This window comes from Bos javanicus, chromosome 9 (genome assembly GCF_032452875.1).
Source record: "Bos javanicus breed banteng chromosome 9, ARS-OSU_banteng_1.0, whole genome shotgun sequence".
Taxonomy (NCBI): Eukaryota; Metazoa; Chordata; class Mammalia; order Artiodactyla; family Bovidae; genus Bos; species Bos javanicus.
In genome coordinates this window covers 34445196-34470843 of record NC_083876.1, presented here as the reverse complement: position 1 = coordinate 34470843, position 25648 = coordinate 34445196, and the positions used below count along the sequence as shown (strand labels likewise).

General features: G+C 40.3%; 1 non-coding gene across 1 annotated transcript; it reads left to right on the top strand.

Moving 5' to 3' along the window:
• The first annotated feature begins 25339 nt into the window (after nt 1–25339).
• On the top strand, nt 25340–25411 carry TRNAC-GCA (transfer RNA cysteine (anticodon GCA)). Its single transcript has one exon. It is a non-coding gene; the product is annotated as a tRNA-Cys (tRNA).
• The last annotated feature ends 237 nt before the right edge of the window (nt 25412–25648 follow it).

Here is a 25648-nt window from a genome sequence, read left to right as displayed (position 1 = left end):
TTCCTTCCTGGAAAATTTCAGAGCATAGTAAAACAGTGCCAAAATATTTTTTTTTTTTTTTTTTTTTTATGTAAAGTGATGCTAACTTCCAGGCTCAGATAAATATAAATGGGTTTTCCCTCTCAGAAATAGGCCAGTGTTTTGTTGATGAGGATCTTCTGCATGGTATCTAGCACCCAAGCCTCACCTAATGAAAGCCAATAAAAACCTCCATTCTTTGTAATATATAGAACTCACCTCCACAAATTTCCAAAAGACTCCTTAGGAAAGTATAGCTTCTGCAGAGATTTTTCTCCTTTGAATATTTGAGGGTATGGTATTCCCATCAGTTTTCACTAGAGGGAGCAACTTGTCTATAAGAAAGTGGTATTGATATATCTAGATTATGATGACAGAACTTTGGTTCTCTCACTATAAGTGAAATACTCTTTAATTTAAATTGAATCATGATCTTTTATTCCCTTTAAGTTGTTCAGTTCAGGTCAGTTCAGTCGCTCAGTCGTGTCCGACTCTTTGCGACCCCATGAATCACAGCACGCCAGGCCTCCCTGTCCATCACCAACGGTTACCAATTAATTTTCTCACACAAACTGAGCTTTGTTTATTATGGCTTCCAGTAATCAGCTCAGGCCAAAATATCTCATATGACTGTGCCTACTCTGACAAGGTCCCTACCCTGTATTACTGGAGTCATGTACCTGGTTTCAAATTCCAGCTCCCCGACTAGCTGTTTTGACCTGGACTAGTAACTTCATCTTTCTGAGTCAGTTTCCTCATAGGTAAAATAGAGATTATAATTTTTCATTTATATATGCATATTTTAGAGGCCTATTAAAAAGATGAAATAGGGCTTCCCTGGTGGCTCACTGATAAAGAATCCATCTGCCACTGTGTCCAAGGAGACACAGGTTCAATCCCTGGTCCTGGGCTGAGAAGATCCCATATGCCATGGAGCAACTAAGCCCATGCACCGTAATGGTTGAGCCTGTGCTCTAGAGCCCGGGAACTGTAATTACTGAGCCCTCATGCCACAGCTACTGAAGCCAGAGTGCTCTAGAGCCCGTGCTCCAGAAACAGAGAAGCCACTGCAATGAGAAGCCCGCACACCGCAACTAGAAAGTAGCCACTGCTTGCCACAACTACAGAAAAGTCTGTGCAGCAAAGAAGACCCAGCACAACCAAAAAATAAATAAGTAAAATTATTTTAAAAAGATGAAATAAGATGTGTATAAAATATTTAACATTATAACCTTTCAATGAATAAAAGCTGGTACTATTATTTGTATTGTTTTTATGCTAAAGTTTACGTACATTAAAAGTAAACTGTTGTCCGTGGTGTATAACCAGGTACTAAATTCCATTATAAAACAGGTAAGTATTTAGGAGTTCAGAAGAGAGAGACATGCACGTGTATTAGAGTGGTCAGTGAAAGCTTCATGGAGGAAACGAGACTTAACTTGTATCCTGCTGTGGGTAGATAAGAGTTAAAGAGCTTGAGGAGATGGGGCATGAGGACATAGTAAGCATATTGGTCCACTGCTTGCTCCGGTTATTTCAACATGCATTCTAGCCCTACACTGTGCAGTGTAGTGGTCAGTAGACACATGTAGCTCTTTAAATTTAAATTAATTAAAATAAAAAATTCAGTTCATCAGTCACACCACATTTCAGATGCTCAGTAGCAACATCTGGCTAATGGCTACTGCAGTGGACCGTGTGTAACATTTCATCATGGCAGAAAGTTCTATTGGACAGTGCTGTTCTAGACATACAGTGCCTTCAGGTGGTAGAAAAAAGGCTGATTAGAATTAAAATGCCATACCACAGAGATTGCAGACTTATGTTTTATAAAGATCTTAAGAAAAATTATTTGTTAAAATTAATGTTTTCAATTGACATTTATTTTTTAACAAAAATTTTGTGTGTTTACTCTGGGAGTAAGCATTCTCACCAGAAGTACTCGTCTACTGGCTCACTTAGTACCAAAAAGATAATCCAAATATTATGCAATTCAAATCCCTTACTATAAAGCTTATAGATTTAAAATAGTTTGCCAAAGTGAGCCATTACCCTTCAGATAAAGTACTGAAACTAAATGAATCAAATTCAGGCAGAATTACTTGAAAAATTTGTGTAATTACATTAATTATTTAAGTAACCCAAAAATGTGTGCCTGATGAATGACCGCCTACTGTATTTTTAGTAAGGTGAAAAACATTTTTGATAAAATGAAAAGAAAATATGTGAAACAATGGAAATAATTATATAGATTTTAAAAATTAATATGAATCATAGTGATTTGTGTGGTACAGTACCAAAAATTGACAGTAACGCCCTTTAATAAATATGATTTTTATATTTGAAAGCATCTAGCATCTCAAATGCCTCAGGTTAAGAAATTTCATATACAGGAAAAATATTTCTTTGCATTTTCTAGATAAACTCTTTAAATATTGTTCCCATGAATTTGTGTTGTGGTTATTAATTAAACTCTAGAGCTCATATATAAGTTACAAAAATATTAGTTATTTTTTTAAATACAGTCCCAAGGTGAAAGAGCCTTATTAGAACAACCAGACTGTCATAATGAATAAACAAGTTTTAAAACAAGTTTCATCAGTCATTTACTACTTTCAGCATAAATATTAATTCAATATGAAAAGTTTGTATTATAGTATATAACTTAATACTTTGATTTTCATTAACACTTCATCTGTTAGCTGAGACTTCTGCCTTATAAATTCTTTGGCTCTAAGACTGTATATTAAAATTTCCTTTGGTTTGTAAACAAGTCATTCTATGCACATCTGTTTTTAAAATGTGGAAGGTTGGAAAGTGACTATCATTCATTGATTTGATCATAGGTAGAATTCATCTTATTGAAAAGATAAGACTCAGAGAGGTCAAGTGACTTGCCTGAGGTTATATAGTTAGTAAGTAATGGAGTGTGGATATAAGTCCAGTTTGCCTGTCTTCAAAGCTCTTTCTACTATGTTATGTTACTTTTCTGAGTTTTTTTAAATCTTAGGCAGTAACCAGGGAACTTAAGGACTACTGCCTGTTTGCTGATAACTGCTTTTGCCAGGGTTTGCATTTTCCATGCCTAGCAGTCAGAGGATCTTCTTGCAGTGTTTACTGCATTGATTGAATGATTCCATGCTGAAATGTAGCATAAACAGCCATGAAAACTATACTGTATAAATCTAAACAGAACATACGGTTTTTAGGAGACAAGTGCCCTCCATGGAAGCATTTATTAAATGTGGGACAGATTTAAGAAACAGTACCTCCTGCTACTGCTGATATATCTAACTTAACAGTATTTCCAGATTCTCAGATTTGAAGTTCAAAGAGTTCCTTTGTGATGAATGAACTTAAGGGTAAAAGAGCTCTTGCTGTTGTTCAGTTGCTAAATCATGTCTGACTCTGCAACTGCATGGACTGCAGCTCAACAGGCCTCCCTGACCTCTACTATATCCCAGAGAGCTCTAGTCAATAAATATTTCGTTAGTTTTTACTGTCTGTACTCAGGAGGAAATTTTGAAAATAAAGATTTGTTAAGAAATACATGAAGTCCAACTTGGAAGTAATGCTAACTTACTCTGAGAAAAGGAAGATAATCTGCATCCTTTCCACTTAGCATTTCATCTGCCCTTATGTAGTCTTTCATTGAAAACATTTCCCTGATTCTAAAAATTGACCATGATCATCTTAACTGCTTTCTTCTCTTCCAAAGAGAGAAAGTTTTCTGGGTTCATCCCCAGTGAAATTGCTGATGAAATGCTGATCCTAGAACTATGTTACTAATACAACAAAGTAAACAGAGCACCCCACCTAAATTTGCTAAATTATCTAGTCACCATTGTGATCTGCACTGTCATCTGGAGCACAGTAGACGGGAGGTGCAGGCTGGAGACCTGGCCACACTATTTGGTCTTTCCAAATAGTAAACTCAAATATATTTGTTGGTGTATAGTACGTGTAAGACACAGTGCTGTGTAATAGGATACAAAGATGTGAACTTTGTTCATTAGGGATTTATGCCATTGTGGAGAAGATAGATAGAGAAACAAATAATTACAATACCAGGTGATAAATGGAACAAGAGAGGTGTGAGCTAAGGGCTGTGAATGCACAGAACTTAAAGTTTGTATTCCCATAACTGACAAGAGGGCTGGGAGAACTATTACAGAGGAGATATCAATAGTTTTGAGGTGAGTCCTAGTAGAAAAATCAGATTATTAGAAACAGGGAGAGAGAGAGAATTACAAGCTGATGAAATACCCTGAGCAAAGACCTGGACTTAAGTGCCCAGACAGCTTGAGGAGTGACTGAAAGAGGACAATTAGTGAGGGGTGATGCTTCAGTAAAATGAAGTCTAATGACAAACAGCCTTTTATGTACTTGTGTGTGTATGTGTTTGTAATATGTGTTATTATATTCATATAGTCTATATAATTATATGCATCTTAAAATCCTGTGACTGTTAGGAGATGTTAGAGGTCTTTAAACAGGGGACTAACATTCACTTTCACTTTTCACTTTCATGCATTGGAGAAGGAAATGGCAACCCACTCCAGTGTTCTTGCCTGGAGAATCCCAGGGACGGGGAAGCCTGGTGGGCTGCCGTCTATGGGGTCACACAGAGTCGGACACGACTGAAGTGACTTAGCAGCAGCAGCAACATACATTATATCAGATAATAACTTAATTGGCTATAAAATGACTTGAAGGTTGTGTGGCTAAAGGCTAGGATATCAGTTGTGAAGTGTAATGGTTCAGACAAGGATTGAGGAATATTTCTTTAGAAATGTGGTAATAACAGAATGGATTACTTCAGAGAAACAGTAAAAGAAGTGATAAAAACAGATACAAAAATGGGAAGGAGTTGAAGAAAATTGATTTTTTTAAGTTTGGACTGCAAAGATGGGTGGAAATGTGACTAAGTTATGGAAGATAGGCAGAGGATCAGGTTTTTGACAAGAGGGGAGAAATCATGAGTTCACTTCAGTTCAGTTCAGTTGCTCAGTCATGTCTAACTCTTTGCAACCCTATGAATCGCAGCACGCCAAGACTCCCTGTCCATAACAAACTCCCGGAGTTTACTCAAACTCATGTCCGAGTCGGTGATGCCATCCAGCCATCTCATCCTCTGTTATCCCCTTCTCCTCTTACCCCCAATCCCTCCCAGCATCAGGGTCTTTTCCAATGAGTCAGCCTCTTTTCCACCTCTTCGCATGAGGTGGCCAAAGTATTGGAGTTTCAGCTTCAGCATCAGTCCTTCCAATGAACACCCAGGACTGATCTCCTTTAGAATGCACTGGTTGGATCTCCTTGCAGTCCAAGGGACTCTCAAGAGTCTTTTCCAACACCACAGTTCAAAAGCATCAATTCTTTGGTGCTCAGCTTTCTTCACAGTCCAACTCTCACATCCATACATGACCACTGGAAAAACCATAACCTTGATTAGATGGACCTTTGTTGGCAAAGTAATATCTATGCTTTTTATATGCTATCTAGGTTGGTCATAATTTTCCTTCCAAGAATTAAGCATCTTTTAATTTCATGGCTGCAATCACCATGTGCAGTGATTTTGGAGCCCCCAAAATAAAGTCTGATACTGTTTCCACTGTTTCCCCATCTATTTCCCATGAAGTGATGGGACCAGATGCCATGATCTTCGTTTTCTGAATGTTGAGCTTTAAGCCAACTTTTTCACTCTCCACTTTCACTTTCATCAAGAGGCTTTTGAGTTCCTCTTCACTTTCTGCCATAAGGGTGGTGTCATCTGCATATCTGAGGTTATTGATATTTCTCCCGGCAATCTTGATTCCAGCTTGTGCTTCTTCCAGCCCAGTGTTTCTCGTGATATACTCTGCATATAAGTTAAATAAGCAGGGTGACAATATGCAGCCTTGACGTACTCCTTTTCCTATTTGGAACCAGTCTGTTGTTCCATGTCCAGTTCTAACTGTTGCTTCCTGACCTGCATATAGGTTTTTCAAGAGGTAGGTCAGGTGGTCTGGTATTTCCATCTCTTTCAGAATTTTCCACAGTTTATTGTGATCCACACAGTCAAAGGCTTTGGCATAGTCATTAAAGCAGAAATAGATGTTTTTCTGGAACTCTCTTGCTTTTTTGATGATCCAGCAGATGTTGGCAGTTTGATCTCTGGTTCCTCTGCCTTTCCTAAAACCAGCTTGAACATCTGGAAGTTCACGGTTCATGTATTGCTGAAGCCTGGCTTGGAGAATTTTGAGCATTACTTTACTAGCATGTGAGATGAGTGCAATTGTGCGGTAGTTTGAACATTCTTAGGCATTGCCTTTCTTTGGGATTGGAATGAAAACTGACCTTTTCCAGTCCTGTGGCCACTGCTGAGTTTTCCAGCTATAGACAAGAGAGTTTTGTTGTCAATCTAAGGTACCCCTTTGGAGATACTGAAAGATAAATCTGGGCCTTTGTAGGTCAGGAGAACAGCGGGGTCCAAAGGCAGATTTGGACATCTTCGGCATATTGGTGATGGACAGGGAGGCCTGGCGTGCTGCAGTTTATGGGGTTGCAGAGAGTCGGACATGACTGAGTGACTGAACTGAACTGAAGTGTATAGCTGATAGTTGAAACTATCAGAGAGGATGAGAACACCAGAAAGACATGTAGAAGGAGAAAAATGATGAGCCAAGAATAGAACTCTGGACACTGACATGACAGAGACAGGTAATGTGGTTGACAAGCAGAGAAAACTGAAACAGAGAAAACGGAGAAATAGCTGTTAGATGTAGGAGAAGAACCAGAAGAGAATGTTATCCCAAAAGACAAGGGAGGAAAGGACTTCAGGAAACCAGGATTAAGAGGATGCAGCCATGATGAGTAAGATGAAGACTGGGAAGAAAAGTTCCTGAACTGGGCAGCTGTGTGGATATGGGTGTCTTTAGCAAGAACAATTTCATGGGGGCAGGATGCAGGGTTGAGAAATGAATGAGAAATGAAGAAAATATGGCTGGTATGTGAGGCCAGTTCTTTCATAATTGGCCATTCAGAAAATAATGTGATTGATTGAGGGAGACAGTGGGTTGAAGGAAGAAAGTTTGTAAGAAATGAAACCAAAGGAAGTCCTAATCATATATTCTTAATAAAGTAGGGATAGACCAGATGTCTTAATCATTTGGACTGCTATAACAAAGTACCATAGGCTAGGTGGCTTGCAAATAGAAGTTTATTTTTTATAGTTCTAGGAGCTGGAAGTATGAGATCAGGATGCTAACATGGTGAGAGCCCTCTTCCTATTCGCAGACTGCCGATTTCTCATTGTATCCTCATATGGTGGAAGGAAGGCAAGAGCATTCTGGAGTCACGTTTGTAAAGGCAGTAATGCTGTTCACCCGGGCTTCCCTGATGGTTCAGCGGTAAAGAATCTCCTGCCAATGCAGGAGACCTGGGCTCAGTCCCTGGGTGGGGAAGATCCCTAGGAGAAGGAAATGGCAACGCACTCCAGTATTCTTGCCGGGAAAATCCCATGGACAGAAGGGCCTGGTGGACTATAGTCCATGGGGTCGCAAAGAGTGAGACACAACTTGAGCAACGGAACAGTGACAACATTCTTATTCATGAGAGCATCACCTTCATGACCTAATTACCATCCAGAGGGCTCACCTCCTGATACCATCACTTTAGGGGTTAGGATTTAAACATAGGAATTTTAGGGGATACAAACCTTCAGTCCATTGCATGAGCTCCTCCCACACAAATGAAACAAAGTCAGTAGAAGAAAAGGTGTATAAATTATGGTATATATAAATAATTGAATGTTACATAACTTTTAAAGAAAGAATAAAATAGATCCCAAATAGTGACTTGGGAAAGTATCTGTGTTAAATTAGAAACATACAAAAAAATTGTAAGTCAATAAATGTAGCATAATTATACTTTAATAAATGACATTGATACCCATATATCTATCTAAACATGGAAAATATTTGGAAAGGATGTGTACGCAGCTGCCAACAGTGATGGTCTCCAGGGAAATGGGGATGAGAAAAGGAAAGTGATGTTTAACTTCTTCCTACAACTTTAAAGAGAACTAGTGACATTATAAGATTTACATTATTAATTTAAAATATTTTTCAAACTGCATTGAAGAAAACCCTCTCATAAAATCATGAAGTAATTTTACTTTATATGATCAAATACAGAGTTTAGCAGTCATTAAAAAAAGAAAACACTAAAAAACTAACACATTTGTTATGTTAATTTTTTTGACTGGTATTTAAGGCTGAAGCAAAAATGCTCAAAATGTGACAGAGTTCAAGGTAAATGAAGGCTTTTTATTTTTGCTTAAATTTGGAAGATGAGGCCAATAATAGACTAGAGAGTAATTTGAAATAGTTGGAACTCAATCAGAAACTCAATACATGGAGATGAACCTCTGTCTTATGGAGCATTGGTTGCTTTAACCAGTGAGCTAGAAGTGACCTTGGTGATTTATTTGATAGTAATTTTTATTTATAATACATCTGTATTAGTCAGTGTTCTCCAGAGTAACAACAATATCAGGAGTTAGCTATAGATACATTTATTTGGGGGAACTGGTTTATGTGATTGTGGAAGCTGAGAAGTCCCATAATCTGCCATCTGCAAATTGGAGACCCAGCAAAGCCCATGCTGTAATTCAGTCTGAATCCAAAGGCCTGAGGACCAGGGAAGCAGATGGTGTGAATCCCAGTCCAAAGGAAGGAGATAGAGATGTTCCAGATCAAGCATGAGGCAGAGAAAAAGGAGCGAATTCCTCTGCTTTTTGTTTTATTCAGGCTCTCCATGGATTGGATGCTGCCCACTCACATTGGGAGGGCAGTCTACTGAGTTCATTGATTCAAATGTTAATCTCATTCAGAAATACCCTTCACTGACACACTCAAAAATAGTATTTAGTCTGGGCACTGCATCCAAAAACACATAAAATTAACTGTCACAATATGCAAGTTGTCACAATATGCAAGTTAGTAATTAGTGAATAGTTATTAAGTATGTCTGTTTTTCATAAAAGTTTATTTTATATGAAAGAAGGCTTAGAAGCAGGGTACTGCAGTTAGCCTAAAATGGTAGCTTTCAAGAATTTATTAGAATTTCGTTTAAAATAGGAACACTCCTATGTTCGTACCTTAGTTTCAGATCAGATCAGATCAGTCACTCAGTCGTGTCCGTCTCTTTGCGACCCCATGAATCGCAGCACGCCAGGCCTCCCTGTCCATCACCAACTCCCGGAGTTCACTCAGACTCACGTCCATCGAGTCAGTGATGCCATCCAGCCATCTCATCCTCTGTCATCCCCTTCTCCTCCTGCCCCCAATCCCTCCCAGCATCAGAGTCTTTTCCAATGAGTCAACTCTTCACATCAGGTGGCCAAAGTACTGGAGTTTCAGCTTCAGCATCATTCCTTCCAAAGAAATCCCAGGGCTGATCTCCTTCAGAATGGACTGGTTGGATCTCCTTGCAGTCCAAGGGACTCTCAAGGGTCTTCTCCAACACCACAGTTCAAAAGCATCAATTCTTCGGCACTCAGCCTTCTTCACAGTCCAACTCTCACATCCATACATGACCACAGGAAAAACCATAGCCTTGACTAGACAAACCTTTGTTGGCAAAGTAATGTCTCTGCTTTTGAATATGCTATCTAGGTTGGTCATAACTTTCCTTCCAAGGAGTAAGCTTCTTTTAATTTCATGGCTGCAATCACCATCTGTAGTAATTTTGGAGCCCCCAAAAATAAAGTCTGACACTGTTTCCACTGTTATTCCATCTATTTCCCATGAAGTGGTGGGACCGGATTCCATGATCCTCGTTTTCTGAATGTTGAGCTTTAAGCCAACTTTTTCACTCTCCACTTTCACTTTCATCAAGAGGCTTTTGAGTTCCTCTTCACTTTCTGCCATAAGGGTGGTGTCATCTGCATATCTGAGGTTATTGGTATTTCTCCCAGCAATCTTGATTCTAGCTTGTGTTTCTTCCAGTCTAGCGTTTCTCATGATGTACTCTGCAGTACCTTAGTTTAAGTAACTTAAATAACCTGTAAACCAACCTTCTTAGGTTGAACTTTGGAATCTAGAAGTGTTAAGGAATAGGAAAGCCCTATTCTACTATTATTAAAGTCAGTAGAAGAAAAGGTGTATAGCTTTAGGGTACAAGAGTCCTTGAGGACTGAAAATAGATGAGAGAATATTCATAAAAGGTATTCATAAAAGGAAGTAGAAGATGTTAATTAAAAGACCTGCGAGCTAGTATCTTACTTGTGGTGTTAGAGGTAGTGTAGCAAGTCAGAACCTCAGTCCAGACTCCACTAGGCTCTGGCCCCATCTTGAGACCAGGAGAATATAAAGAAAAGGAGGAGACAGGAGCATAGCAAGTCTCTCCTTCAATCTCCTCCCATCCCATCTTTATTAACAACTACCAAGGCCACTGATGCGAAGCGCTGACTCATTGGAAGACCCAGATGCTGGGAAAGATTGAAGGCAGGAGGAGAAGGGGATGACAGGATGAGATGGTTGGATGGTATCATCTACTCAATGGACATGAGTTTGAGCAAACTCTAGGAAATAGCAAAGGACAGGGAAGCCTGGTATGCTACAGCCATGGGGTCGCAAAGAGTTGGACATGACTGAGTAACTGAACAACGACAACAGCTGTTGTCGTTCTGCAGTATGCAGAACATACTCTCTCAGAACCCTGGAGTATGTTGAAAGAACACTATTTATTCCTGGGCTTCCCAGGTGGTGCAGTCGTAAATAATCTGCCTGCCAATGCAGGAGATGCAAGAGACTCAGGTTCGATCCCTTAGAGTAGGAAACGGCAGCCCACTCCAATATTCTTGCCTGGGAAGTCCCATGGACAGAGGTGCCTGGGAGGCTACAGTCCATGGGGTCACAAAGAATCGGACACAACTGAGCACACGCACACACACACACAGACACACTTACACACATACATATACACATTGAGACTTGGATGGGAAGTCCCATGGACAGAGGTGCCTGGAAGGCTACAGTCCGTGGGGTTGTAAAGAGTCAGACATGACTCAGCATGCACGCTCACACGCACACACACATTGAGACTTCCCAGTAAAATATAATGGAGGATTCCAGGATAAAGCCACAGTTCCTGCCCTGAGAGATTATCCAGTGGGAGGTAGGACATTACAATGCCATTTGAAAAGGGGGACATTAGGCATGTTTTACCCAATACAAGCTGAGCACTCAGCACAGGAAAAAAAAAGCACCTAGTGATTCCCTGGGGGGTTTGGAGAGAGCTTTATAGAAGAGGGGACACAGGCTGGGACTTGAAGGAAGACAAAAGGCATTAGAGGAGAGCATTGGAGATGAGCAAGTATAGACAAAGTCAGTGGCATGGGCAGGGGAAGAAGGGGGAGGGGGAAGGTTGGAATGTGGGGGCTGTATGTGAGGGGCTTTGACTCTCACCGTGGAGTGTTGTGTTCTGCCATCAGCATCCTATTGAACCCTGACAGTGTGCATTTATTTTTTTCCTGTTTAAAATTTGCTGACTTTATCCCAAACATTTTTTAATTTCAGGGTCTTTATATAAGATGAGATGTGATCTAATGACTAAATCAGCCAATGTGTAGAAAGAGAAGGCAGGAAATACCACATGGAAAATAAAATATAACCACCTTAATTTAAATATTTAAGCAAGAAAAGCTTTTAGATTTTCAGAAAGCAATAATTTAACTCCTGGAAATTGTTATGTTTTCTGATGTTGTTAGTTTCAGTAATTTTTCAATGCATGACTAAACCCTGGAACAGAACAATTTTAACTGAAAGCTACAAATGGGTTTACTTAAAGGGAAAAAGAAAAATTGGAAGTTGTCATTTTATTTTCTTTCTAAAAATAGCTAGAACATTATCATTAAAAACCTCTTCAGAAGTAGAACTCCATTAACTGGGATGCCACTGATGAAAAATTTTCCATAATCTCACCAGTTTTGCCTTTTCTTAGCAAACCATCTCTTCCTTATTATTGTAGACCAACGATAAACAGGGTATATTGAAGTTATGTTTACAATGTATAAGACAGAGGGGCCCTTTCATTCAACCTCATTAACCTTGGAAACATTTTTTCAGTGACGAATATTTCTGAAATCCCTAGTATGTTCTAGGTACTGGGGATATAGCTTTGAATGCCTGTGAGCATGCCCAGCTGCTCAGTCATGTCTGACTCTTTGTGACCCCATGGATTGTAGCCCGCCATGCTCCTCTGTCCATGGAATTCTCCAGGCAAGAACTCTGGAGTGAGTAGCCATTCCCTCTCCCAGGGTTTCTTTCCAAACCAGGGACTGAATCTGCATCTTCTGTGTCTCTTTGCATTGGTGGGCGGACTCTTTACCACTGTACCACCTGGGAAGCCCCATAGCTTTGAATAAGGCATGTCAAATCCCTGACTGTCAGGGGTTTACTTTCTTGTGTGCAGACAAGAAATATGAAAGCATATAAAAAGATAATTATGGGGACTGATAAATGCTCTAAGGAAAGGCAGTTTATAAGGTGATTAGGGCTAAGATATCAAGAGGAGGCCTTTGTGGGAGGTGATATTTGAGTTATACCTGTGTGGTTAGAAGGTGATCCACTGAAAAGAGCAATATTAACAGAAGGAACAACAGAACAAAGGTTGAGACAAGGCTAATCAACACAGAGTGGGTGACTGGGTAGTCAACTAACTTTGCTGAGGGGATGAGGTCAGAAATAGTGGGGCAGAAGATCATGCAAAAGGCTTTGAAGTCTGTATGGAAGCTGGATTCTGTTCTGTAATCTCTGAATTTTTGGCAGAGTAAGGATGATATAATTGGAATCATGCTTTGGAAAAATCATTTGGGCTGTTTTGTGGGGATTTGGTGGGGTGGAAGAATACAGGCAAGGACGCCAATGAGGAAGCAGCTGCAGCATTTCAGGAGAGAGTTGACATTGGCTTGGACTAGGGTTGTCACTGTAGAAAAGATAAGAAGTGGTAAGACGCAGGATATAATTTGGATGGTCCATTATAGCAGGATTGTTGGTCTACATTCTGTCCACATTCCCTGGACATTCACTGTTTCAATGATGCTGAAGGCTTCCTACTGCCAGGCCAAAATGCTAGAGAATTGGAGGGATAAACATCCCAGCTTCCTTTCCTTTCTGGTGGAGAACAACTCTGATGCATGAAAATCACTCAGAGGTCCCAGTGGGATGTAGTCCCAGCTGCCTTTGTGAGTAACCTGCTTATCGTCATGCCTATACTGGCTTCCTTTCCTCCTTCTCTTTCCCCAGCCTGTCACTAGTGCCTTTTGGGATCATCTCCTAAATAAACTACTTGCAGTCCAATACCTGACCCAGGGTCAGCTTCTGGGGGCACGCAGGTTAAGACACTAATTTTGGTAGATTGTAAATAATTAATGACCACACTGAGGACCTATAATAAGTGTGTTCCTCGCTCAGTCTTGTCCAACTCTTTGCAACCCCATGGACTGTATCCTACCAGGCTTCTCTGTCTGTGGAATTCTCCAGGCAAGAATACTGGAGTGGGTACCCATTCCCTTCTCTAGGGGATCTTCCTGACCCAGGGATCCTGCATTGCAGGCAGATTCTTTACTGTCTGAGCCACCAGGGAGGCTCCAGACCTTTGATAGGTAATATTTTAGGATTATTTGATTAGCTACACATGCTTTGGTCTTCTGTGGTATCTCAGTGGTTAAGAATACACTGCCAATGCAGGAGACATGGGTTTGATCCTTGGGTTGAATCCACCTGTCAATGCAATCCCTGGGTAGGGAAGATCCCCTGGAGAAGGAAATGGCAACCCACTCCAGTATTCTTGCCTGGGAAATCCCATGGGCAGAGAAGCCTGGTGGGCTACAATCCATGGATTCACAAAGAGTCAGACAGGACTGAGTGACTAAACAACAACAGCACATGCTTCAAGATGACAGAATTGCATTTCCTTCTCAGATGTGTTCTCCCATCTCCTTGCAAGGCTCTGCTTATGAATCTTCTTAGGGTAAATTCAGCAAAATTTCCAGCAAATTCACTTTTTGTCAAACCCAGGAAAAGGTGACTTGGAGGAAGAGGCAGAATTTCTCTAGCAACTTTGGTCTCATAAGGAATCGTCTCCCGCCATGATGGAGTTCTCTGGAATTTAGATGTGGTCTGCGACCATCAGCCTTTTAAAAACTCTTGCTAAACCTTTGTAATTGGGGTTTGGGTAAAAGGTCCAGACATGGTGATTAACCATCCTGGTTTGCCTGGACGATATCAATTTGTAAATTATTAAGTATTCAGTTCAGTTCAGTTCAGTTGCTCAGTCGTGTCCGACTCTTTGCGACCCCATGAATCGCAGCACTCCAGGCCTCCCTGTCCATCACCAACTCCCGGAGTTCACTCAGACTCACGTCCATCGAGTCAGTGATGCCATCCAGCCATCTCATCCTCTGTCGTCCCCTTCTCCTCCTGCCCCCAATCCCTCCCAGCATCAGAGTCTTTTCCAGTGAGTCAGCTCTTTACATCAGGTGGCCAAAGTACTGGAGTTTCAGCTTCAGCATCATTCCTTCCAAAGAAATCCCAGGGCTGATCTCCTTCAGAATGGACTGGTTGGATCTCCTTGCAGTCCAAGGGACTCTCAAGGGTCTTCTCCAACACCACAGTTCAAAAGCATCAATTCTTCAGCACTCAGCCTTCTTCACAGTCCAACTCTCATATCCATACATGACCACAGGAAAAACCATAGCCTTGACTAGATGAACCTTTGTTGGCAAAGTAATGTCTCTGCTTTTGAATATGCTATCTAGGTTGGTCATAACTTTCCTTCCAAGAAGTAAGTGTCTTTTAATTTCATGGCTGCAGTCACCATCTGCAGTGATTTTGGAGCCCAGGAAAATAAAGTCTGACACTGTTTCCACTGTTTCCCCATTTCCCATGAAGTGGTGGGACCGGATTCCATGATCTTCGTTTTCTGAATGTTGAGCTTTAAGCCAACTTTTTCACTCTCCACTTTCACTTTCATCAAGAGGCTTTCGACTCTTCACTTTCTGCCATTAGGGTGGTGTCATCTGCATATCTGAGGTTATGATATTTCTCCCAACAATCTTGATTCCAGCTTGTGTTTCTTCCAGTCCAGCATTTCTCATGATGTACTCTGCATGTAAGTTAAATAAGCAGGATGATAATATACAGCCTTGACATACTCCTTTTCCTATTTGGAACCAGTCTGTTGTTCCATGTCCAGTTCTAACTGTTGCTTCCTGACCTGCATATAGGTTTCTCAAAAGGCAGGTGAGGTGGTCTGGTATTCCAATCTCTTTCAAAATTTTCCACAGTTTATTGTGATCCACACAGTCAAAGGCTTTGGCATAGTCAATAAAGCAGAAATAGATGTTTTTCTGGAACTCTCTTGCTTTTTCAATGATCCAGCGGATGTTGGCAATTTGATCTCTGGTTCCTCTACCTTTTCTAAAACCATCTTGAACATCAGGAAGTTCACGGTTCACATATTGCTGAAGCCTGGCTTGGAGAATTTTGAGCATTACTTTACTAGCATGTGAGATGAGTGCAATTGTGTGGTAGTTTGAGCATTCTTTGGCATTGCCTTTCTTTGGGATTGGAATGAAAACTGACCTTTTCCAGTCCTGCAGCCACTGCTGAGTTTTCCAAATTTGCTGGCATATTGAGTGCAGCACTTTCACAGCCTCATCTTTCAGGATTTGAAATAGCTCAACTGGAATTCCATCACCTCCACTAGCTTTGTTCGTAGTGATGCTTTCTAAGGCCCACTTGACTTCACATTCCAGGATGTCTGGCTCTAGATGAGTGATCACACCATCGTGATTATCTGGGTCGTGAAGATCTTTTTGTACAGTTCTTCTGTGTATTCTTGCCACCTCTTCTTAATATCTTCTGCTTCTGTTAGGTCCATACCATTTCTGTCCTTTATCGAGCCCATTTTTGCATGAAATGTCCCCTTGGTATCTCTAAGTAAGTATTATTAAGTAATAAATACAGGTAACGAGGAAGTAAAGCAGTTTTCTAATGTGACCTAAAAAATCCCACAGTCATATCCACTCACATGCCAATGGCAAAACTTGGTTTGCTAGAGAAATGGGTCTCTAGATAAAGTGATTTTGTGTTCACCTAAAATTCTGGGGAAAGAAGGAAGGGCTGAATATTGAGGAACAACTAGCAGTTTTTGTCCCTCTCATGGTTTTAAGAATAATTTGAACCAATTAAAAGTTATCTGTAATTATAGGTTTATAAAATTATGGGAACAAAATGACCCCAAGGCATGATAAACTAAAAGAGTATTAAACTCTCTCATCTGGAAAGTCTGCTTACATTAAAAAAGAAGAAAAATCATTGATTTTGTAGAATTTGAGCTCGTCTGAGTCTTATAACTATTATGATTAGAATATAGAAACCTTCTCACTGCCGAATCTGTGCCGAGCTTTGGAAGCACAGAGGGCAACATAACAGGAAGAAAAAATAAATAAACAATTAAAACTCGAAGATTGCGAGTCCTACGGTAACTCCCCCAGCGGAGAAGCAGCGCAGACGCCTGCACGCGCCATTAACAAGCGGGGGCTGGGCAGGGAGGCGCGGCGCGGGCTGCATTGCTTAGAGTAATAATCTGGCCTGAATACCCTGAGCACTATCTGAGCGAAATAATTTGGGCTAGCAAACCAGACTGTGGGATATCTACCACGCGAAAAGCCAGCCCCAACCTAAGACACCGCCAGGCCCGCGCACGGAACAAAGAATTGAACAGAGATAGCCGGCTGCAGACCTTCCCCCTCCGGTGACAGGCAGCCAGAGCCGGAAGGGGGCAATCGCAGCCCCAGAGAGACATTATCTATAAAACTGTAAGCAGGCTTCTTTGCTAACTAAAACTTCTTGGGGGTCTGGACGGTTAACATCTGCCTAAGAAGGTGCGCCGGTTTTACGCCCAGATAACCGAGTGGCGGGGAGGCGATAAGTCGCAGCATTGGCGCTCGCCAAACACCTCATCACTTGAGCTGCTCGGACCTGGGAAGAGCACAATACTCAGGCCCAACTGAGTCTGCGCCTCTGAGGACTACCCGAGTGCCTGAACCTGAGCGGCTTGGACCTGGGAGGTACATGCAACCCAGGGCCAGCCTCGGATTGTTCCCGGCGGAACAACCTAGAGCCAGAGCAGTGTGAGCAGGGAGGCTACACGCGCCGTGAGCGGGGGCAGACCCAGTGTGGCTGAGGCACTGCGAGCGCACGCCAGTGTCATTTGTTTGCAGCATCCCTCCTTCCCTCCCCATAGCACAACTGAACAAAGAGAAGAAATACAGTTCCACCCATCAGAACACTGACACAAGCTTCCCTAACCAGGAAACCTTGACAAGCCACCTGTACAAACCCACACACAGTGAGGAAAAGCCACAATAAAGAGAACTCCACAAACTGCCAGAATACAGAAAGGACACCCCAAACTCAGCAATTTAAACAAGATGAAGAGACAGAGGAATAGCCAGCAGATAAAGGAACAGGATAAATGCCCACCAAACCAAACAAAAGAGGAAGAGATAGGGAATCTACCTGATAAAGAATTCCGAATAATGATAGTGAAATTGATCCAAAATCTTGAAATTAAAATGGAATCACAGATAAATAGCTTGGAGACAAGGATTGAGAAGATGCAAGAAAGGTTTAACAAGGACCTAGAAGAAATAAAAAAGAGTCAATATATAATGAATAATGCAATAAATGAAATTAAAAACACTCTGGAGGCAACAAATAGTAGAATAACAGAGGCAGAAGATAGGATTAGTGAATTAGAAGATAGAATGGTAGAAATAAATGAATCAGAGAGAATAAAAGAAAAACGAATTAAAAGAAATGAGGACAATCTCAGAGACCTCCAGAACAATATTAAACGCTACAACATTTGAATCATAGGGGTTCCAGAAGAAGAAGACAAAAAGAAAGACCATGAGAAAATACTTGAGGAGATAATAGTTGAAAACTTCCCTAAACTGGGGAAGGAAATAATCACCCAAGTCCAAGAAACCCAGAGAATCCCAAACGGGATAAACCCAAGGCGAAACACCCCAAGACACATATTAATCAAATTAACAAAGATCAAACACAAAGAACAAATATTAAAAGCAGCAAGGGAAAAACAACAAATAACACACCAGGGGATTCCCATAAGGATAACAGCTGATCTTTCAATAGAAACTCTTCAAGCCAGGAGGGAATGGCAAGACATACTTAAAATGATGAAAGAAAATAACCTACAGCCCAGATTATTGTACCCAGCAAGGATTTCATTCAAGTATGAAGGAGAAATCAAAATCTTCTCAGACAAGCAAAAGCTGAGAGAATTCTGCACCACCAAACCAGCTCTACAACAAATACTAAAGGATATTCTCTAGACAGGAAACACAAAAATGGTGTATAAATTCGAACCCCAAACAATAAAGTAAATGGCAACGGGATCATACTTATCAGTAATTACCTTAAACGTAAATGGGTTGAATGCCCCAACCAAAAGACAAAGACTGGCTGAATGGATACAAAAACAAGACCCCTACATATGTTGTCTACAGGAGACCCACCTCAAAACAGGAGACACATACAGACTGAAAGTGAAGGGCTGGAAAAAGATTTTCCATGCAAATAGGGACCAAAAGAAAGCAGGAGTAGCAATACTCATATCAGATAAAATAGACTTTAAAACAAAGGCTGTGAAAAGAGACAAAGAAGGTCACTACATAATGATCAAAGGATCAATCCAAGAAGAAGATATAACAATTATAAATATATATGCACCCAACACGGGAGCACCGCAGTATGTAAGACAAATGCTAACAAGTATGAAAGGAGAAATTAACAATAACACAATAATAGTGGGAGACTTTAATACCCCACTCACACCTATGGATAGATCAACTAAACAGAAAATTAACAAGGAAACACAAACTTTAAATGCTACAATAGACCAGTTAGACCTAATTGATATCTATAGGACATTTCATCCCAAAACAATGAATTTCACCTTTTTCTCAAGCGCACATGGAACCTTCTCCAGGATAGATCACATCCTGGGCCATAAAGCTAGCCTTGGTAAATTCAAAAAAATAGAAATCATTCCAAGCATCTTTTCTGACCACAATGCAGTAAGATTAGATCTCAATTACAGGAGAAAAACTATTAAAAATTCCAACATATGGAGGCTGAACAACACGCTGCTGAATAACCAACAAATCACAGAAGAAATCAAAAAAGAAATCAAAATTTGCATAGAAACGAATGAAAATGAAAACACAACAACCCAAAACCTGTGGGACACAGTAAAAGCAGTCCTAAGGGGAAAGTTCATAGCAATACAGGCACACCTCAAGAAACAAGAAAAAAGTCAAATAAATAACCTAACTCTACACCTAAAGCAACTAGAAAAGGAAGAAATGCAGAACCCCAGGGTTAGTAGAAGGAAAGAAATCTTAAAAATTAGAGCAGAAATAAATGCAAAAGAAACAAAAGAGACCATAGCAAAAATCAACAAAGCCAAAAGCTGGTTCTTTGAAAGGATAAATAAAATTGACCAACCATTAGCCAGACTCATCAAGAAACAAAGGGAGAAAAATCAAATCAATAAAATTAGAAATGACAGTGGAGAGATCACAACAGACAACATAGAAATACAAAGGATCATAAAAGACTATTATCAACAATTATATGCCAATAAAATGGACAATGAGGAAGAAATGGACAAATTCTTAGAAAAGTACAACTTTCCAAAACTCGACCAGGAAGAAATAGAAAACCTTAACAGACCCATCACAAGCACGGAAATTGAAACTGTAATCAAAAATCTTCCAGCAAACAAAAGCCCAGGTCCAGACGGCTTCACAGCTGAATTCTACCAAAAATTTAGAGAAGAGCTAACACCTATCCTGCTCAAACTCTTCCAGAAAATTGCAGAGGAAGGTAAACTTCCAAAGTCATCCTATGAGGCCACCATCACCCTAGTACCAAAACCTGACAAAGATCCCACAAAAAAAGAAAACTACAGGCCAATATCACTGATGAACATAGATGCAAAAATCCTTAACAAAATTCTAGCAATCAGAATCCAACAACACATTAAAAAGATCATACACCATGACCAAGTGGGCTTTATCCCAGGGATGCAAGGATTCTTCAATATCCGCAAATCAATCAATGTAATACACCACATAAACAAATTGAAAAACAAAAACCATATGATTATCTCAATAGATGCAGAGAAAGCCTTTGACAAAATTCAACATCCATTTATGATAAAAACTCTCCAGAAAGCAGGAATAGAAGGAACATACCTCAACATAATAAAAGCTATATATGACAAACCCACAGCAAACATTATCCTCAATGGTGAAAAATTGAAAGCATTTCCTCTAAAGTCAGGAACAAGACAAGGGTGCCCACTTTCACCATTACTATTCAACATAGTTTTGGAAGTTTTGGCTACAGCAATCAGAGCAGAAAAAGAAATAAAAGGAATCCAAATTGGAAAAGAAGAAGTAAAACTCTCACTATTTGCAGATGACATGATCCTCTACATAGAAAACCCTAAAGACTCCACCAGAAAATTACTATAACTAATCAATAATTATAGTAAAGTTGCAGGATATAAAATCAACACACAGAAATCCCTTGCATTCCTATACACTAATAATGAGAAAACAGAAAGAGAAATTAAGGAAACAATTCCATTCACCATCGCAACGAAAAGAATAAAATACTTAGGAATATATCTACCTAAAGAAACTAAAGACCTATATATAGAAAACTATAAAACACTGGTGAAAGAAATCAAAGAGGACACTAATAGATGGAGAAATATACCATGTTCATGGATTGGAAGAATCAATATAGTGAAAATGAGTATACTACCCAAAGCAATTTATAGATTCAATGCAATCCCTATCAAGCTACCAACAGTATTCTTCACAGAGCTAGAACAAATAATTTCACAATTTGTATGGAAATACAAAAAACCTCGAATAGCCAAAGCGATCTTGAGAAAGAAAAATGGAACTGGAGGAATCAACCTACCTGACTTCAGGCTCTACTACAAAGCCACAGTTATCAAGACGTATGGTACTGGCACAAAGACAGAAATATAGATCAATGGAACAAAATAGAAAGCCCAGAGATAAATCCACGCACATATGGACACCTTATCTTTGACAAAGGAGGCAAGAATATACAGTGGATTAAAGACAATCTCTTTAACAAGTGGTGCTGGGAAATCTGGTCAACCACTTGTAAAAGAATGAAACTAGAACACTTTCTAACACCATATACAAAAATAAACTCAAAATGGATTAAAGATCTCAATGTAAGACCAGAAACTATAAAACTCCTAGAGGAGAACATAGGCAAAACACTCTCTGACATACATCACAGCAGGATCCTCTATGACCCACCTCCCAGAATATTGGAAATAAAAGCAAAAATAAACAAATGGGACCTAATTAAACTTAAAAGCTTCTGCACATCAAAGGAAACTATTAGCAAGGTGAAAAGACAGCCTTCAGAATGGGAGAAAATAATAGCAAATGGAGCAACCGACAAACAACTGATCTCAAAAATATACAAGCAACTCCTACAGCTCAACTCCAGAAAAATAAATGACCCAATCAAAAAATGGGCCAAAGATCTAAATAGACATTTCTCCAAAGAAGACATACAGATGGCTAACAAACACATGAAAAGATGCTCAACATCACTCATTATCAGAGAAATGCAAATCAAAACCACTATGAGGTACCATTTCACACCAGTCAGAATGGCTGCGATCCAAAAGTCTACAAATAATAAATGCTGGAGAGGGTGTGGAGAAAAGGGAACCCTCTTACACTGTTGGTGGGAATGCAAACTAGTACAGCCACTGTGGAGAACAGTGTGGAGATTCCTTAAAAAACTGGAAATAGAACTGCCTTATGATCCAGCAGTCCCACTGCTGGGCATACACACTGAGGAAACCAGAAGGGAAAGAGACACGTGTACCCCAATGTTCATTGCAGCACTGTTTATAATAGCCAGGACATGGAAGCAACCTAGATGTCCATCAGCAGATGAATGGATAAGAAAGCAGTGGTACATATACACAATGGAGTATTACTCAGCCATTAAAAAGAATACATTTGAATCAGTTCTAATGAGGTGGATGAAACTGGAGCCTATGATACAGAGTGAAGTAAGCCAGAAGGAAAAACATAAATACAGTATACTAACGCATATATATGGAATTTAGAAAGATGGTAACGATAACCCTGTATACGGGACAGCGAAGGAGACACTGATGTATGGAACGGTCTTGTGGACTCTGTGGGGGAGGGAGAGGGTGGGAGGATTTGGGGGAGTGGCATTGAGGCATGTGAAGTGTCATGTGTGAGGCGGGGTGCCAGTCCGGGTTCGGTGCACGGTGCTGGATGCTTGGGGCTGGTGCGCTGGGACGGCCCGGGGGGATGGTGTGGGGAGGGAGGAGGGAGGAGGGTTCGGGATGGGGAGCACGTGTATACCTGAAATTTAAAAAAAAAAAAAAAAGAATATATCTGGCTATTCTAGGCCAAAATTTTTAAGAATATAAGCCAAGTTAAGTCAGCTTTGTAGACTCTGCCCTTCTGAATTTCCTCCTTTTCAGATTTCTGGGTTGAATGGTGCACAGAGTAAGGAAGAAAAAAGAAATGTGTGCCGCATTTGTGGGTAGTGAAGAGGTGGGTAGAGAAATAAATTCCATAATATACTGTGAATATTGAAGTTCAGAAAGTAAAATTAACATGGTCTAAAAGAAAATTGCTTTGCACACTTTTCTGTTTTCTGATACTGCTAGTGTTTTGGGAGTGGTTGTCTGTGGACAACCATAATGTAGAACATGAGATGGAAATACAGTTGTGGAATTTTAATAATCTGCTGGTCTGCTAATAATTTGCTTTTGTTCAAACCATTTCTTTTTAATTTGACAGTTATTCATAAATCTTAGTCCAAAAAAAGAGTGTAAGTTTATCTTAGGAAGATCTGTACAGTAATAAGAAAGTAAAGTGTAGACACACTTTCACATCTTCCAGGAAGACATTTTATTCAGCACTAAACTACTAAATTTATGCTTCTGAAAGTTGCTGTTGTCCTTTGGGGCCCAAAGTCACAATTAGGAAATAAGTGGAAGTAATAGAATCATGCTTGAAGAGTAAGTTTCAAGTAGTACATTTTAAGTGGCTGTTACTATTTGGGGAATAATAATAACAGCTGCTTTAATAATACAGTACTCATTTCATGTCATATTTGAATATGATTTCCATATAAATGCAAAAATGAAAGCAAAAAAGTTCAACTTCAAATGTCCAAGTTCCTTTAACTTCTGAATATATAATTTTATCACTCTTTTTTTTATCAAATTCCACATGAATGAAGAGCTGGGAATTTTTAGAATTTAGAGGGTCCAGGTACAACATTTGCAGTTGCTTAATATGCTTCATTACATATATTTATCTTATCTTTCCCCTCCCTTGCAAAGATCTACTTTGCAAAATTGTTTTCCTGACTATTCTGCCTCAGGCTATCAAGTCTAATAAAGAGATTTTTGGCCTTCTACTAACTTGCTTGTGTCAAAGAACTATTGTCCTTCCCGTTCCTCTCACCCTTTGAATTTAAGTCCAAAATAAATGAATGGTAACAAGTTTTCTTCACTGCTTTTTAGTGTCAAGTTCCAGTTCAGAAAAAGTTCTGTTCAAGAATGAATTCCAGCAGTGTTCCTGTTGCCAGCAGGCAGCATTAAAGTCTTGGCATATGGAAGTAAGCCAGAGTAAATGCTACTCTAGTTCAGTGAAGTCGTTTATATATGATAACATATGATTATGATTCTTAATGCAAACTTCACAGCCATCTTATGATGAGCATTTATAGGCAATAAATTTAAAGGTGAAATCATCTCAAGTATGATTTTTATTCAGATACTGTGCAAACAGAAAATATGGAGCAAGGTCCTAAGAGATAGATCATTCTTTGATTATAGAGCAGTAGTTGGATTACTGAGTCAGGCTGAAAGATTTTGGAGTTGGTGTTATGTGCTGGCATAAAGAGAGAGAGAGCAGGCAAACTGTTTGGGGTCAGGTTTCTTCTCCCTTGGAGGTCAAGGCAGTCCTGAGGACTTACCTGGAGAGGGAGTCTTGTTCCTTTTCTTCCCTGGAGATGGCCAGGACTTCTAGAATCCCTGGCCTTACCCATGTGGAGCTAGGCTGTGTTTCAGGAGCAGGGAGGTCCAGCCCTGCTCAGGGTCATGCTCGTTTGCTATGTTTCTATATTACCTCTTATATTATTAATAAATGTCTGTGTGCCCCAAGAGGGCACACTTCATACATTCACCTTTGATCTTTTAATCTCTTCTCCACTTCACAACCAGAGAGACCTGATAGGCAGTAGCTGTCACATCCTTCCAGTAACCGCCCTCCCCACCCCCCCACCAGTGGCTGATTATCTCTTAGCGTAAAGACCTCACCCCAGGTGAGGTGCTGTCTTCCTTTTAGCCACAGTTAACATTTTCACTTCCACATTTGGGCAAATGTTCACTTCCACATTCCTGCCTTGGGTTCTTTTTATACAGTTTGCTTTGCCTGGCATTCTCTCTACCTCATCCTCCCTGCTTCCTCACCCTTTTTACCCAGCTGCCTCCTCCTCACCTTCTCCTGTCACCTTTTCTGGGAAGATTTCCCTGAGCCTCTACACCAAGCTGGGCCTCTCCCTCTCACACACTCTGACTGCACTCACATCCCCATTTGTAGCACTTAACAATTTTAGTTAATTATTTATTTAATGTTTCCCTTGATAGATTGGAAATGCAATGATGATGTCAAATATGTTTGTTAATTGCCATACTTGAAGAACCTAGCTCAGCATCTGGCATTCACTATATAGACATTCACTATATATTTCTTGAATAGATGAATAAATGATGAGCCAATAAATGACCAACCGGATGGTCTGATTCCTTTTTGCACACTCCCTCCCAACCCCTCAGCGGGTGCAGGACAGGACAGTAGAAGAGAAGTGTAGGTGAAAGGTTCTATAGGAGTTCTCTGGATTTGGAAATTCTAGATGGGGGATTGTGAAGCTGGTACAAAGCGTTGTTCCTCTGGGACCCTATTAATTCCTATTTGAGTCTCTGCAGCAGGGAGGAGCTGCCCTGATCAGCTCAGGGCTTCCTCAATTCTGCAGGGAAATCCCCAGAGTCCTCCCAGCCTTCGTCTGCCTGGAAGAAAACTTGACCACCCTTTTGCCTTTCCCTTAAGCTACTGGTGGCTTCCTGGGTGGCTCAGATGGTAAAGCGTCTGCCTGCAATGCAGGAGACCCGGGTTCGATTCCTGGGTCGGGAAGATCCTCTGGAGAAGGAAATGGCAATCCACTCCAGTACTCTTGCCTGGAAAATCCCATGAACGGAGGAACCTGATAGGCTACAGTCTATGGGGTCACAAAGAGTCGGACACAACTGAGCAACTTCACTTTAAGCTACTGTGAGATGGTTGTCAGGCTACAATCCATCTTAAGCATCTCCTGTGTACAAGTCTCAGCTGGAAGATGGAAAGCTAAGCAGAAGATAGGCTATTTAGGTT